The following is a 17,191-nucleotide window of genomic DNA, read 5'->3' as shown; positions in this document are numbered from 1 at the left end:
GGTAACAGCAGGATACGTGTAAACATTAAATGTACGAAGGGAAGGAAAGGGAGAGGATGTGTGGCAGATCGTGACAGCTAGTCGCACAGGGCATCGTGATAATGCAATGACAATAGTTGAAAATTTATGTCGAAACCGGATTTACAGCTTCTCATGAGCAGTTGCCTTAACCGCTTCGGCCATCCCGACACGGTCCCTGACCGACTGCCGGTCGGAGTGGCCGAGCGGTTCTAGGCGCTACAGTCTGGAACCGCGCGTCCGATACGGTCGCAGGTTCGAATCCTGCCTCGGGCATGGATGTGTGTGATGTCCTTAAGTTAGTTAGGTTTAAGTAGTTCTAAGTTCTAGGGGACCGATGACCTTAGAAGTTATGTCCCATAACGCTCAGAGCCATTTGAACCATCTGAACCTGACCGACTCATATTTCCAACTTCTCGTACGCTGAAATGCAGCGTCCCTAGTCCATTAAACTCACTACTCGCATATTCTAATTGCCGTAGCAGTCCAGACGATATTTGCGCTTTCGCACTGAACAAACGTCGAAGATCCATTCCCCTCTTTTTTTCAGGCATGTCCGACAGGACATACACCACTCATATAAGTAGATTTAAGAAAGAAACTCGTTTCTGAAAAAGAGGAATTCGTTAACTCCGAATATAAATTTAAATATTGGGATGCCCTTTCTGAAGGTATTTCTCTTGAGTATAACCTTGGACGGAAGTGAACTGTGGGCCATAAACAGTTCAGACAACAACATGGTTCAAATGGCTCTGAGCACTATGGGACTTAAATTCTGCGGTCATCAGTCCCCTTGAACTTAGAACTACGTAAACCTAACTAACCTAAGGACATCACACACATCCATGCCCACGGCACGATTCGAATATGCGACCGTAGCGGTCGCGCGGTTCCAGACTGTAGCGCCTAGAACCGCTCGGCCACTCCGGCCGGCAGACAACAAGAGAATAGCTTTTGAAATGTGGTCTTGTAGGAGAACGCTGAATATTAGACGATCAGATCGGGAAACTAGAGAGGAGGTGCTGAATCTGATGAAAAAAGAAACTTATGACACAACTTGACCAAAAGAATACACCGGTAGATCCGACATACCCTGAGACATCGAGGAATCGTCAACTTGTTACTGGCGGAAACTGTAAGGAGGCAAGAACTGTAGAGCGAGACCACGGCACGAATACTGCAGTGAGTTTCAAATTGATGTAGTTTGCAGCAGTTAAGCAGAGGTGAAGAGGCTTGCACGACACAGACTACTGTGAAGAGCTCAATCAAACCAGTCTACATACTGAAGACCACAACAACAATGTCGAAAGGCGTATCTCTTATGTCACTGTAAACTCGTGTTCATTTCAATAATGAATAATAGGGTTAAGCAACGATAAAGATTAAACAAAACCAAACAAAACAAAAAGGGGGTGATATTGGCAATGGGATTGGGGCGCAAAGTTTAAGTCTGTCCAGGACACCGGTTACCCTAGAATGGATACACCAATTGTTAACCGCCCTGTTGTACTTGCGCCTCAAACCGGGGCACACAGAAACAAGGCAGAGATGATCATTCGGAAAAGTTCCCGCAGCAGCGCATCCATCTCGCATCTGCCTCTGGCACACCTTGAGGCCGGGATCGCCGTCTGGTCACGTGCGCACGGTGACTCAAGGTGCTCTGCCGGCGCGTCCCCTTGTCTTTCTCCGAAATCTGGCGTCCTGAAAACTCGGTCCCGTCCAAATGGCCCATCTTGAAAGGAAAGGCTACGGCACAGCTGCTTCCCATATGCAAACATGCCTCTGAGACGTCCTATGAGTAACAACAATTGGTCGTCATACTTGTACATCATATACCTGCTAAAGTCAAGTAGTCTTCTACCTGATGGTTCAAATGGCTCTGAGCACTATGGGACTTAACTTCTAAGGTCATCAGTCCCCTAGAACTTAGAACTACTTAAACCTAACTAACCTAAGGACATCACACACATCCATGCCCGAGGCAGGATTCGAACCTGCGACCGTAGCGGTCACGCGGTTCCAGACTGTAGCGCTCTTCTACCTGAAGATCGGTTTGAAAACTGCAGAGCTTTACTAGTGACATAGTCCTGATGGAAGTGGCATACCTTTGTCTTTCCTCCAACTACTGAACTATCTTACTTATCCAATCATAAGGAACCTACAGTTTCACCTGGAGTTTGAACCGAGACGCACACTGGGTTCTTTTCATATACACAAAGCACTGAGAAAAGAAAAAAATCGCAGTTACTAACAAAAAATCACGATAATCCCATTTCTATGGCGGGATTAGAGTGGTAATGACGGATCACAGCCGGACAGCATGCCTGATGACAGGAGCGATTGCTGAGAATGCAGCTGCGACCCCGAAACAAGTAGCGAAGAAGGAAAGATAAACAAATACAACAAAAACAACGTGCAGCTGTGAAATCTCTAACTACAAAATGGAAGATTAAAGTTCATCGTTCCGTCAACGACTACGTCATTAGGGACAGATCACAAGCTCAGCTTGGGCAGGAATGAAGGAGGACTTCAGTCATGTCCTTTATAAACGAACTACACTAATATTAATCGAGTAATGTAAACCACGGAAAGCCTAAATATGGATGTGCAAGCGGGTATTTGGACCTCAATTCACTCCGTTGCGATAAAGTCTAAAGAATAAGGTACTCTCAGTCAGCATTTACATTACGACCTGTCACCAAAGTGTGGAAAGTACCCTTACATTCATACTCATCTCTCATAGAGTGACTTTGCTCGGTGCCAATCCAAGACCTAGGACTTTTGAGCCTCGCGATTACTGCCTGTCATCCACATTCGCAATAGGTATACACGTATACTCATATTCGCAATATGTACAATGTGTGTGTGTGTGTGTGTGTGTGTGTGTGTGTGTGTGTGTGTGTGTGTGTGTGCAGGAGCACGTGTGCGTTTTACACACAAAAATACTAATTGATAACATGCTCTGGAAGAGCAACAAAAAATGACTAACCACGAAATTGGTTTTTTAATTAAATCCAGGGTTCAAAAAGCAACAAACAGATGTATGTTATCATTGATTTCCGAATCGGAGACTCGTTCTCTGTTCTTCCAGCAAAACAGACGAAACCCCACTGTCCGTACCAGCCAAGGATCAGGACAGTCAGCCGAATCTGGCATGAAACATGAATGGATAGCGGTATTTAACGCCGGTGTGTTAAACACCCTTCAGAAGAGATGTGTTATGGATTTTCGCAGTACCACCAAATCATTTCACTTGAAGCGAATGTTGATATATTTTATTCAGCACTTCATGACTGGTTGCTTCGACTCTCCTAATCTTGATTTCTGTCGAACTCTCAACTGAGAAAAGAAAACTAGGAATGCTGAATCAACAGAGTCTTGCGTTAATCAACAGAGTCCAGCGATAAACGCTGAGTGACTTTTTCAGCTATCTAAACAGACGTAATTACAGTTAGTCTCATGGCTTAAGTTGGGTTTTCTACTGCTCTCGTGCCTCTTTGAGAGGCAAGAAAAAACGGTTAGGGTGCATAATGACTATCTATCTGCGGCCTTTCGAATGAAGTCTCATTCGGCAAAGAACCGTTCTTTGACTGGTAATGCCTGTTGCAAAGGAAGAAGGAAGGAAGGAAGTTCAGGGCTGAACTTCCCGTCGACGACGTGATCATCAGAGACTGATCACAAGCCGGACAACCTGTCGCAGATTAAACTTATGTGACGCAACAGGATTCGGACAAGGAAGGAAGGAGGGAAGGATGGCAGGAACGAACGAAGGAAGAATAGTGTTTAATATCCCGTTGGGATCGAGGTCACTAGAGACGAAGCACGTGCTCGAATTGTATGAAGGATGGGGAAGATTATCGGTCGCGCTGTTTCAAAGCCATCATCTCAGGATTTGCCTGGAGCGATTTAGGGAAATCACGGAAAACCTAAAGCTGGATGGTCGGAGGCGGATTTGAACCGTTGTCCTCTCAAACGCGAGTCCAGTGTGCTATGGATTCAGACCTGGCCATTACAAATATCTTGCTTGGTCACGCGGAATTGTGCACAGTTTTAATCAGCTAAATTTCTTTCACAATATTGTCTGTAGGCACTCTGTTGTTTGTTTTCTTGACTGGAAGATAAAGAAATACACTGAAAATAATATACGCGGACTTGGTGCAGAGCAGCGTCTGTAATCTTTCAAGACTGTGACGACGGGATATTGTACAGAAATATTTACCATTCTTCAAGTCTTATATTTTCACGAAAAAGGCATTTAAAATCGTGGACCTCGATCCTATATTAGGATACTGACGTGTCTCTTGATAATGATGTAAATGTTGGACTAGCAAGATTCTCTTAAATATTCCCCACTCCAAGGCTTCTGTGGTATGATTGGAAAGCAGGCGTTCAACCTGTCCGTTTGAGAAGAGAAAAAATATGTAAAAATACAATTATAATGGAGTCATGTAACACTCATGAACTGAAATTTGATTTGCACGAACAATAATTTTACAGAAACAGAACCGAGTATCCGCTTTTGAGTACCAACCAACTCAGTTTAACTAAAGTCGGAATGAGTGGAATATATTTTCCTAATACGACACAAGAGCTCCCCTCACTTTTGGTAAGCAAAAGTTCTACGAGCCTTACTTCGCTCTTTCGCACATCCTGCTTTTGAATCGATCCAGACTCCCAACAAACATTAAGCTCCTTTCATCTCGTCACCGGAGAGGAGAGAAAAAACAGCCATGTTCTTTTTCTAAACGTTTCGAACCTCTTGCATAAACATCTTATAACTTAAATACAAAATTTTGCTGGATAAATAAATCAGGGAAAGTACCCAACAGATTCGTGTAAAAAGAAAGTTCAGGCGCGCTGGGGTGTTTCCCACGCTGTCAAGCTTGTCTGGGCTATTCAATTCACATGTACTTGCTTGTTACGCTGATGTCAACTGTGACGCACTTCAACTGTCGACGCCTACAAGTGTCTACGGAAAAACTGCAACTTTTTTTTGAGATGTACAGATTTTGCAAGTAGTCCTGTGGACAACTTACAGGATTACCGGATAAGTGCGATGTCAAGAGAGGTGTACGCTCTTTATAATAATAATAATAAATTATAATAGTAACAATTATTAATATTATTTCCTTCTTGGATAGGTCAACTAAAGACCGTGTGTCAGTTTCAGTTCCTTATACGCTGTTCTTTTCTTCCAGTACCCATCCGTCTGTTACCTTTTTTTTTTCTGCCTTCTGATCACATCATACCAGTGTTTTTTTTTCACTCTTCTACCTTGGAATCCGTGCATATGCAATACCCCCCCCCCTAAACACTTCTGTCGGTTGTTTCTTCAGATTTTACGACGGCGTGCTGAACAATAATGCCTCCCAATATTTTATGTGAAAACCCTTAAGAGCTTTTTAAATTAAAAAAAATGTTATTAACATTCTGCATCTTTATTGTTCACGTATTTTTTTCTCAGCATAGTCATCTTGGCGGCGAACACATTTCTCCCAATACCGTCACTGTTGAATGTCTAACTGTGTTGTGGAACCTCACCCCTGTTTGAACCGGTTTGAACGTGTTCTTTAAGGTCTGAAAGCCGATGGATATCGGATGAGGCGAAATCAGGTCCGTTTAGAGGATGACCGATGACAGTGAACTCAAGGCGTCGTGTTGTTGAAGATGGTCTGGTACTGTCATGCTGAATGAGAGGGAGTACTACGTGCGGACTACGTCTTTGAATCCGAAACTCGATTGCAGCGCGCTGTTTCTCAAGCACCGATATAGTTACATTACACCGCCATGTTACACGCTACAATTCGGAGCCCTCCAATTGCAGAGGTCTGCAAACTTGTCGACACGAAGAGGACGGACTTATAATGTTAATAACGACTGTTTTATTTGAAAAATTTAAGGGTCTTTGCTTTTCAGTACACCCTCGTATATATTCTTTTAAATCCTTTTTTGTTTCATTGATCCACCTTGTTAACTTCTTTTCCTATGAATATCTGAAGATCTCTTCAGTAAACCCACTGCCTGCATTCGATACAAATGTCCAACAACTTCAGTCTTTTATTTCTCATTATATCTGATATGTTTTTATTTTTCGATAAATTTCATCATTACACCTAATTTCCATAGTTTTTTCTGGGCCTAATATTTTTCCAATGAGTCGTCTTTCTTTATTTGTCCAAATTACAATTTAATGCTAGACATTCACTTCCATAGACATTCTGGCTTCTCTACTGTATTGTAATGCCAAAATCAGCATCCCTTCGAGATATCCCAACCTCCCAATCAGCGTGAGATCTCGCTTTAAGTGATGAGAACTACACGTCTCCACAAAGAAACGGTTCCGCTTGGACTACAGTTGGGAGTCACGAACGATGACGGTCGAGTTTAGGCTTTTATGCACATCTACGTAATTCTCCGACAGCCAGTGAGACTTCGGTAGTGTTTTAAGCGGTCTTCTGTGAAGGCCGCAGCCAATGCGAGCGTGAAACGCGAGTGTAGCTAGTTCTTCACTGAATTTTTATCCCATTTCATGCGAGGAGTCATCGCTATGATCGTGGTAAGTGATAAATCCTACATAAACTTGCGAGATACATAATTTGCAGGATACATGCTCTCTTCAGCGGAAAGCATGGGCGTATCGTATTTGTCGCTTGGAACCCGCAACAATACAACCCCATCCGTGTCGCGACATGCGCGAACCGCCATTGTTCGCGAATCGGACTACAGTCTGTTGGAAAAATTCGAAACCGTTTTTATTCCACACAAGAATGTGTTGCACAGCATTGTTGACAGCTTCTCAAATACCATCCACTGCTTCTAGCGTTATGCTTGTAACTACGCTCGAAGTTATCCATATTTAAGCCAAGCCGTCGGTACATGTACAATAAGGAAAGTGGAAAGACATAATATTTCGTACACATTCTTGTGTTTTGGACTTAACAGAGACAATGGCCACACGGATGATATGAAAATTTGTATCGTTTACTGCGAGAAGAAAACTACGAAAAACATGCCAAGTATTTGCTTGCTATGGTTCAAAGAAGGTCACTTTGATGAAAACGATTTGCCACGCTCATCGGATTGCAGTAAAATATTCTCCTGATGAGTATTCCAGCCAATCCGGGAATCAGCAGATATGATGAACTCAATTATTACAAATGGGCAAAATCAAAACATATAATGAATGGGAACAACATTATTCAAGAAGAAATCTGTGGATAACAATTCGTCTACATCTGCTTGCTTGGCATTTTAAATTCATGTGCAATATCCATCACTCCTATTGAAGACTGCTTTTGGTATCTCTACGTGAACAGTGGATAATGTACAAGTACACTGGGATAAAGAATATCTCGCATAATACGAATTACTTCCCGGGCATTTGGCCATAACTGCTGGCAAATATTGGCAATTAATCTGGCACCTTAAGTATGCAAAAAAAGAGAGAAGACTGCATCAAGTGACACAACAACATGATTAAGCAAACAGTTCGCTGAGAAGACAACTACAGCAACTCGCTAGGAGATCAATTGAAGGAACCCACACACTACAATAACGTTGCATCTTCAGACTCCCAACTCTACTACTCTCCATCCTAAAATCTGCGAGGGTACTCCCTAGGTGATGGAGATGCCTCTCAAATCACACAAGAGTTATTTCTTCAAGTCCAAACCAGTACCTCTCAGCAGACCTGGGGTCGAAAAATTATTCCAGCAATGAGAGAGAGAGGGAAATACATTATTGAGTAATTTATACACTCTTTTCTTTCATACAAATCCAAATCACAGTCCAATAGGTAATGAACTCCATCTCTCTCATGAGTAAGTACGAAGATACACCTTCACCTAGAAGGCAGATCGCGATTTGAATGCTTTCTATGGTTAACTTGTTCTCCAAAGTGTATCGCATTTTGGAGCAGCAAGTTTCAAATATTCGTCCAGTCATCTGGATTCATGTTTTTCGTGTTTCCCCTAAATCCTTTGGAGGTAAATACTGTGATGGTTGCTTTGAAATAAGACAGGCCACTCTGCTTTCCCACCCTGGTCCCACTCGAGCTCGTACTCCTCAACATTACAAACCTCTTCGTTGAGAGGACAGGAAATCTGACCTATGTAGAAGAAAAGACACAGGAGGGTACGTAAAAAGGTAAAGAAAGACCTCTCTTTCCTCCCTCCCCAACATCCAAAAGCTTTATACTGGAGCAGAGTTGTATGATAGTAGCAGGCAAAGCCTTTCTATGGAAACAAGAAACAGGTGGACGCCGGACGATAAGCACGTCATAACTTTTGCTGATACTATTAACAAACATTTATTAAGCCCCACATCAACTGAGTATACATAAAGAGAAAACACAATATTTCGAAATATAGACATGAGATTTGTTGTCGGTATCTCTTTCTTAACAGCCAGAAGCATTCTATCTCGCCGATGGATTATTATATTCGTCTGAAGTTAAAGCAGGACTATTTTACATTTTCTTCTATTGTTCGTACTTGTAGCATGAACATAATATGAAAAGCAGAGTTATACAAAATTTTTTATATGTGGGAGAAGGAACTTCTTTCTGACGTCAGTCAACGATCGAGGTTATGTTTATGGGATTAACGGTACACTAACTTCGATATTGTTCCACATCAAGACAAAGGGAACTAATAAATGAACACTGTGTGGAGCAGTGTGTCGTCAATAAAATTAAGATTTAGCTCGTCAGTTTGTTAATGTTTATACAGAAGGCATCAATATGGCTTATAATATACAACACGCTAAATCCTATAGCCGTTCAACAAAAGCACAGAGCATGCAATAGAAATTATGTAAGACATCACTAAAATTAGAGAAGCCCGCCGACACGCGCCAGCCGTGCGCCTACCTGGCAACGATCCGACAGAACGTGGCTGCTGGCTTCTGACGCCAAGGGGCCTAGCTGCGTTCACACACGCGTCCCTTGACAGACTGAGGCCACGCGCCAGCCGGCACGCCTTACTATCCTGACCACACTGTGCTCGGGCATCTTCGGCTCGAGTCGTTCACGCCCGCCTGTTGCCCCCGCCGCGAGGCGCAGACACCACGTGCCAATCTGCTCAGCTTTATCTCGCACGTTCAGCACGATATTTCTCGCGTCGCGTTAATTTCATTCAGTACTACATATTCCTCGAACGCTATCCAAGGAACACAGTGTGGCTGAACGTGTCAATTACGACCAGTAACAATGAAAACGAACTTAGAAAAATACCTGTATGAACCACAACGTAAGATTCATTTTACCACTTTGGTTTCTTGGCACAAAGTTAATGTCCTTTTTCTTTTTTTAATTCCACAGAGTGCTCATGTAACTGCAATGAAAAACACAGGAGAACATAGCATTCAAAACAGAAGAATGGCAGTGAAATGTGCCCGTATGGTGTCCAAGGAAAATACAAATTCCTACAGCTGAAAATGCACATTTTTAGAAAACTTTTAAAAAATTAAAATTGTTGCTCATGCTTTTCAGATAACATTTTGTGTTTTCGCAGAAAAAACAGCCCCAAAAAAGTTACGTTAAAGGCAGGATAACAATTCGTAAGACTGCAGAATAGCGTTTCACGTATGTAGATAGTCTGTTCTTTACTGCGAATGGAAAAACTGGTAGAAGCGCACCTCGGGGAAGATCAGTTTGGGTTCAGGAGAACTGTAGGAACACGCGAGGCAATACTGACCCTACGACGTACCGTATAAGATACGTTAACGAAAAGCAAACCTACGTTTATAGAATTTGTAGATTTTGAGAAAGCTTTTGACTTTGTTGAACAGAATTCTCTCTTTGAAAGTTTGAAGGTAACAGGGGTTAAATACAGGGAGCGAAAGGCTATTTACAATTTGTACAGAAACCAGACGGCATTTATAAGAGTCGAGGGGCACGAAGGGAAGTAGTGGTTGAGAAGAGAGTGAGAGAGGGCTGTAGCCTATCGCCAAGGTTATTCAATCTGTATACTGAGCAAGCAGTAAAGGAAACAAATGAAAAAATTTGGAATAGAAACTGAAGTCCAGGGAGAAGAAAGAAAAACTTTGAATTTGGCAACGAAATTGTAATTGTGTCACAGACAGCAAAGGACTTGAAAGATCAGTTGAACGGAATGGACAGTGTCTTTAAAGGAGGATATAAGATGAACATCAACAGAAGCAAAACAAGGTTAACAGAATGTAGTCGAATTAAATCAGATGATGCTGAGGGAATTAGCTTAGGAAACGAGACATTTAAAGTGGTAGATAAGTTCTGCTATTTGGGCAACAAAATAACTAATGATGGTCGATGTAGAGGATATAAAATGTAGAATGGAGATGGCAAGAAAAGCGTTTCTGTGGAGTAAATGTTTTTTAACGTCGAATATAGATTCAAGTGGTAAAAAGTCTTTTCTGAAGGTATTTATCTGGAGAGTAGCCATATATGGAAGTGAAACATGTACAATAAACAGTTTAGACAAGAAGAGAATAGAGATTTTGAATGTGATAGTACAGACGAATGCTGAAAAGCAGATGGTTAGATCACGTAATTAATAATAAAGGACTAAAGAGAACTTTAGAGATAAGAAATTTGTGGCAGATCCCGACTACGAGAAGGGATAGGTTGACAGGACACATCATCAAGTTAATACTGGAGGGAAGTGTGGGGAGTAAAAATCGTAGAGGGAGACCAAGAAATGAATACAGTAAGTAGATTTAGAAGGTTGTAAGTTGCGGCAGTTATTCGGAAATGAAGGGGCTTGCACAAGATAGAGTAGCATTTACATATGTATCAAACCAGTATTCGAACTGAGGACAACAACAACAATAACAAAAAATAATCCATCCGATTTAAGATTATAAAGCGTTCCAGAGATGGTTAACAAACTCCAATGGCAAAAGCTACAAGTGGCGTTATGTATCACGGCTGGGTTTACTGCTGAACTTCCGAGAGCCTGCGCTCCAAGAAGGGTCGGGCAACATATGACTTCCTGCCTCAAACGTGTTGCGAAATGACCATTGCAAGAAAACAGAACTCCATCTTTCCCACGCACCACTCGCGAATGGAACACGAAAGGTAGGAAATCGTGATGCGCCAAACGGTCTTCAGCCCGAAAAAAAGGTGCTTCACTTGTTTGTATCGTCTCAACTTATCGTTTTTATGTGCTAGGAGAATGAAGAGTTTGTTGAGTTATTTGTGTAGTTTTCTTACATTTTTGTGTTAAAATGTTATAGACAGGTGACACCTGAGGTCGAGAAAAGCTGTATTCTGTCGAGTCAGCGAGCTCGCAACGCCCAGCCGATTGTTGAATCGCGGCGTGCGGCAAAGATACCAACTACGAAGCACCTGGCCACTACGAACGTTTGCCGGCGACAGCAAAGAATGAACGCTTATTGTTAAAGAGAGAATTAGCGTGACATGTTTGATCGCAGAGAATAGTTCTCGGCTTGTCCTTTAGAATTTCAGGAGCAGTATCCGAGTATTGTTCGACCAGTGAGCCTCGAGAGAGATTATCTCAAGAGTGTGATGAGATCGGCTCACACGTACGATACGTGAATTAGTCTGCTATGTGGATAGTACTCAAGTGTGTTCAAAGCAGTTCTACGTCGTTTAGAAAGATATTTTGGTAAAATAATCGGCCGGTGTAGAAAATGATTATTTCGCCAATTCTGGTAGAGTGTAGACTCGCCAGGTATAGGAAAGGCTTCGACTTACTGAAGTGTGAGATTAGTTTTTCCTAGTTGTGATTAATTGAGCGTTGTGCTGCTTAACAGCAATACTATGGTAGGCGGACCGTGTTTCAATATTTTTGTGAGATTTTCCGTTGGATGGTGTATGTTAAGAGACGCGTTCACGCGAAGTCGTTTAGTTATTTTGTAGTCGAGGATTAAAGCCCGCACTAGGGGATTATTTATTGAGAAACAGTTGGAAGTTTATTGAGAATTTGATGGCTTTTCCCCTTTTCCATAAACGACAAATGAAGAACCATTTAAAAGAGAACACGCTAATTCTTTCTGAAAGAGACGATCGAGTGCTGTGTTTTGAGTTTTAAACATTGGTGGGTCGCGGAAGTCAACGCCTGAAGTGGTTGGGTTTGCTTGATTATTTGAAGTTCATTTAAAAGTGGCGGTGACACTCAGGCTTTTTGTTTTATTTTTTTGAATTACAGTTCCGCTTATTGGGGTTTTGAATAGGGAACCAGCACTCGGAAAATAAAACGCTGACTTGTACCTGTACATGATTTTATTGAAGGAAATAAAGAAAACAGTTTTAATCAGTACTCGACTTGTCCTTTATCCCGAAGCTCGTATTACAAGAGAGAATAATCAAAGGCTTATTTGAAAGCCGACTAATATCTTGAATATATCTTTTCGGGATAAAGTAAATCCAAAGGTCAATAAAGTAAAAGACTGGAATATTGGTAAAAGCAAAGTTCAAAGAAATTAAGGAAGGAATTATATTTTTCAGTGAACGAGTTGCAACGAAAAGAAAGATCTTTAGACAGGCAAGGCAAGTTTTACGGTTATGGAAAAGTGATTAATTATACATGAAAAGGTATTCCACTTAATTCTGAAAGGTTGAGATAAACGAAATAGTTTATTACGATAAAATTTTAATAGGGTCTAGAGTATTATTGTAGCAAGGCGCTACTTATAGTGTTTATCGTTGATTGACAACGAGACATAAACAGCATAAAAATGTATCATTGCCTTGTGAACCTATTCTCCGATTTACGTAAAAAACTATAACGTTCACACTGAATGAATGTATATACGATTATTTGTTGAAGCTTCAAAAGATGGGCAACTACACAAGGCAACGTATCTATACAACATTTTCATCAGTTATAAACGAAAGCTATCGTTTCTGGTACCTACGTTGTTGAGAAAGGTTAGTTGTGTTGTGAGAGTACACAGAGAAAGCTTCACTGTAGGTTGCTGTTATTGGTGAAGTAAATACATCATTCCTACTCCCCGTAGACTCTCGCATCTAGTATTTTTCTGGAGGTAGTTTATCTCTCGAACGTAGTCAGATGCACTGTTGTAATTACTATCCAAATAGCTACCACTGACCCCATTGTACCACAATGTGTTATTGTGTCCACCCTTTCGCGCATAGTGATGTCGTAGCGAGCTATAGCTCCCTAGTACAGACGATTACTTCAAGTCACACAGATTAAGTCGTTGAGTGTGGGCAAGGTCTTGTCAGGACAACTTACAACTTACTTTAGTATTACTAGAATGAGCTACATTGTCCGACGTTGCATTTCACCTAGGTACTGCAGGGCTCTTAGAGCCCGTTCACACAGTACATCTCCTACGAGTTAGTGGTATCTAAAGGAGAACGCTGTACAAAGTTGGCGTTTCCCAGTGGTATCTAAAGGGTGGCGCAGTACAAAATAGAAGTATTTCCACACGTACACTCCGCCGCACACCGTCAAGTGACTTGCAGAGTATAGATGACCATGTAAATAGTAATAATAATAATAATAATAATAATAATAATAATAATGGCGTGTGACGAGGGCCTCCCGTCGGGTAGACCGCTCGCCTGGTGCAAGTCTTTCGATTTGACGCCACTTCGGCGACTTGCGCGTCGATGGGGATGAAATGATGATGATTAGGACAACACAACACCCAGTCCCTGAGCGGAGAAAATCTCCGACCCAGCCGGGAATTGAACCCGGGTCCTTAGGATTGACAGTCTGTCGCGCTGACCACTCAGCTACCGGGGGCGGACACCATGTAAATGATTCTTAAAATTGGTTTCCAATAATAAGACGAAGTTATGACACCTTCTTTGTATGCCTCGCTTTCAGCAATAACGAAAACGCACACTGAAAAAATAATAACACTACTAATCCGTGATTTTGAATTAAAAAACGGAAAACCGAATATTGTAAGGAATCTATCATCCAGTATTTGTTTGTTTATAGTTTCGATTCTGCAGTTAGGACTTCAGTGTAAAAATTTCAGGTAAGATGCAATGCGCACACGTAAAGATTTCTATTTTCCAGAGCTCTATGGCCATTAGCATCTGAGCACTGAGTAACATTTCAACAACATGAAAGGCATACTTTCTGTTGTACTTCTCTCTTTGAAAACATACGTATCAAATGTCTCAGACCATAGACCAAATGACGTTACGGAAGAGAGAGAAAGTAACCTGCTCATTTCAGAATCGACCGGGTATAAGCTCTGTCCGATAATTATGGATTAGGCAATCCAACTTTTGAAGTAACTATCTTCGTAAACGTTTGGAACGATTTGGAGGAAACAAAAATCTCAGTCCCCGAACGGAAATTCGAACCCAGTTCTTCCTTAACAAAGGACCCAATGGGTCACCTCCCTCGGTGGAGATAAGGGAGGAGGCAGTCCATGCCACAGTAATAAACTGCAAGAAGTGCGTAACAAACGAAACACAAAGAGAATGAGAGATAGAGAGAGAGAGAGAGAGAGAGAGAACTTTGTAGTCACACACTGATGATAACATACGAACCAGTCTGTACGAAGTTTGCTTTTGGTCACGTAACAGTACTTTGACTGCTTAGTTACGTAGTGGAACACAACAGAATTTTTATGTTCCATAAATTTCTCCGAAGCCTGTCGAACATTACAGTCGATGCGAGAAACAGTACACGTTTGTCTCACTGGGAAGACAATTACAAAACCCGACGTCTCGGAAGGCGAGGTACTCTGAATACAGATAAGCTCTCGGGAACTGCTGTTGAGCAGCTGTCAAGTTATGTAAAAACTGAGGAGCGATGTTCTACCATTTGCGTAACTACTGATTCGATGTGACGGCGGCGGTCTTGCGGACAGAGGGCTAGGCTCCCACTCTGGAGGTCCCCGGTTCAGCCCCAGGTAGGAGCGAGGATTTTTCCTCGTTCCAGTCCCTCCAAGACGGTTCCCGGTCCACTATCAGAGTACTGGGGATCTTTCCAGGTATAAAAGGATGTCACGCCAATTGATTTAGTATCCGACACTGATTCGGATTCCGTGTCCTGTTAGAGTGCAGACATGGAGGTAAGGTCAAGGTACTCGGGCTTCATACCACGAGGACCGTAGCGGACATATTACGTGGACCCGTCCACTGAACCCACCACTCAACCGGCCGTACTCGCTGTTATCTAAGGTCTTCGATAAGCTCCATTGCTAATAAAATGATTGAACTTGCCTATGCTTAACGTTTTTTTTATTCGGACCGCTGCTTGGACTGTTTACACACGCTTTGACGACTATCGGTAAGTTCTACACTTCGCTTCTGGCTATCTATTCACTTCGTGACCTGGGCTGTCATCGACCACAGGAACCGCTTGTTAGTTCCCGTTCTCTGCCTCGCCTCCAGTGCGAGTTATATCATAAAACTTTGTACTACCTAGCCCAGTATGACAGAAACATGCGCTCTCCACCGTCCCCTTCCTACTTACGCGGCGAACGGCAGGCTGCACTCCACTTCCTGCTAGGTTATAAGCCCGTTCACGGCTTGAGAGACACACACTCCATCTTTTTTGATTCAATTAGGGCGCAATATTTCCCTCTAACAGCGAAAGAGAGTCTTGCTGTATCAATTATGCCTGCTAGAATCTGGATCTACATATATACTCTTCAAACCACCGTAAGGTGCATGGCAGAGCATTCGTCCCACTGTACCAGTTATAAGGGTTTCTTCCCATTCCATTCACGTATGGAACGCGGGAAGAATGATTGATTGAATGCCTCTGTGCGTGCAGTAATTATTCTAATCTTATCCTCACAATCCCGATACGTAGGGGGTTGTAGTATATTCCTAGAGTAATAATTTAAAGCTGGTTCTTGAAATTATGTTAATAGATCAATACACTTTCTCGGAATAGTTTACGTCTACCTTCAAGAGTCTTCCAGTTCAGTTCCTTCCGTATCTCTGTGACACTCTCCCACGGATTAAACAAATCTGAGACCATTTGTGCTGCCCTTCTCTGAATAAGTTCAATATCCCCTATTAGTCCTATTCGGTACAGGTCCCACACACTTGAGCAATATCCTAGACACGGCCGCACGAGTGATTTGTAAGCAATCTCCTTTGGAGACTGATTGCACTTCCCCAGTATTCTACAAATAAACTGAAGACTACCACTTCCTTTACCCACGACTGGACGTATGCAATCATTCCATTTCACATCCCTACAAAGTGTTACACCCAGGTATTTGAATGAGTTGGCCAATTGCAGCACCATCTCACTGATATTATAGTCATAGATTACTACATTTTTTGATTTCGTGAAGTGCAAAATTTTACATTTCTGAACATTTAAAGCAAGCTGCTAATCCCTGCACCACTTTGAAATCTTGTCAAGATCTGACTGAATATTTATACAGCTTCTTTCAGACAGTACTTCATTGTAGATAACTGCATCTACAAAAAGCCTGATTTTACTATTAATATTTCCTGCAAGGTCATTAATGTACAACATGAACAGCAAGGGTCCCAAAACACTTCTCTGGGGCACACAAGAAGTTACTTCTACATGTGACGATGACTCTCCATCCAAAATAACACGATGCGTCCTCCCTATAAAAAGTCCTCAACCCAGTCGCAGATTTCACTTGATGTGCTATATGATCGTACTTTTGACAATAAGAGTAAGTGTCGTACTGAGTCAAATGCTTTTCGGATATCAATAAATGCTACATCTGCCTGCCTGCTTTGATCCAAAGCTCTCAGTATGTCATGTCTGAAAAGTGCGAGCTGGGGTTCACATGATCGATGTTTTCAGAACCCGTACTGGTTGGCACTGAGGAGATCGTTCTGTTCAAGATACCACTTTATGTTTGAGCTCAGAATATATTCTTAGATTCTACAACAGATCAATGTCAAGGATACTGGACAGTAATTTTGTGAATCATTTCTACTACCTTTCTTGTAGACAGATGTGACCAGTGCTTTTTTCCAAGAACTGGGCTGTTATTTTCTTCGAGGTATCTACGACAGATTATAGTTAGAAGAGTGGCTAACTCAGCAGCAAATTCAGTACAGAATTTGACACGGATTGCATCGGACCCTGTAGCTCTGTTCAAATTTTAACGATTTCAGCAGTTTCTCAACACCACTGACACTACTACTTATTTCATTCATCTTTTCAGTGGTATTAGGATTAAACTGGGGCAATTATCCTGGGTTTACCTTAGTAAAGGAGCATCTGAGTAATAGGGC

General features: G+C 42.0%; 1 protein-coding gene across 3 annotated transcripts in view; it reads right to left on the bottom strand.

The window, feature by feature from the left end:
• Positions 1-17,191, bottom strand: part of LOC126190969 (3-hydroxy-3-methylglutaryl-coenzyme A reductase) — a 431,919-nt gene that overhangs the window by 223,500 nt on the left and 191,228 nt on the right. Inside the window, exon 1 of one of the 3 annotated variants that reach the window (XM_049931635.1) lies at positions 8,888-9,006. The exons of the other annotated variants lie outside the window; for them this stretch is intronic. The gene's annotated coding sequence lies outside the window, so the exon portion shown is untranslated. Of the gene's footprint in view, positions 1-8,887; positions 9,007-17,191 lie in introns of those variants that run through there. 3 annotated transcript variants of the gene reach the window in all.

The sequence above is a fragment of the Schistocerca cancellata genome, chromosome 6, assembly GCF_023864275.1.
Source record: "Schistocerca cancellata isolate TAMUIC-IGC-003103 chromosome 6, iqSchCanc2.1, whole genome shotgun sequence".
Taxonomy (NCBI): Eukaryota; Metazoa; Arthropoda; class Insecta; order Orthoptera; family Acrididae; genus Schistocerca; species Schistocerca cancellata.
The sequence above is the reverse complement of the archived record's forward strand: the minus strand, read 5'-3'. Positions and strand labels throughout refer to the sequence as shown.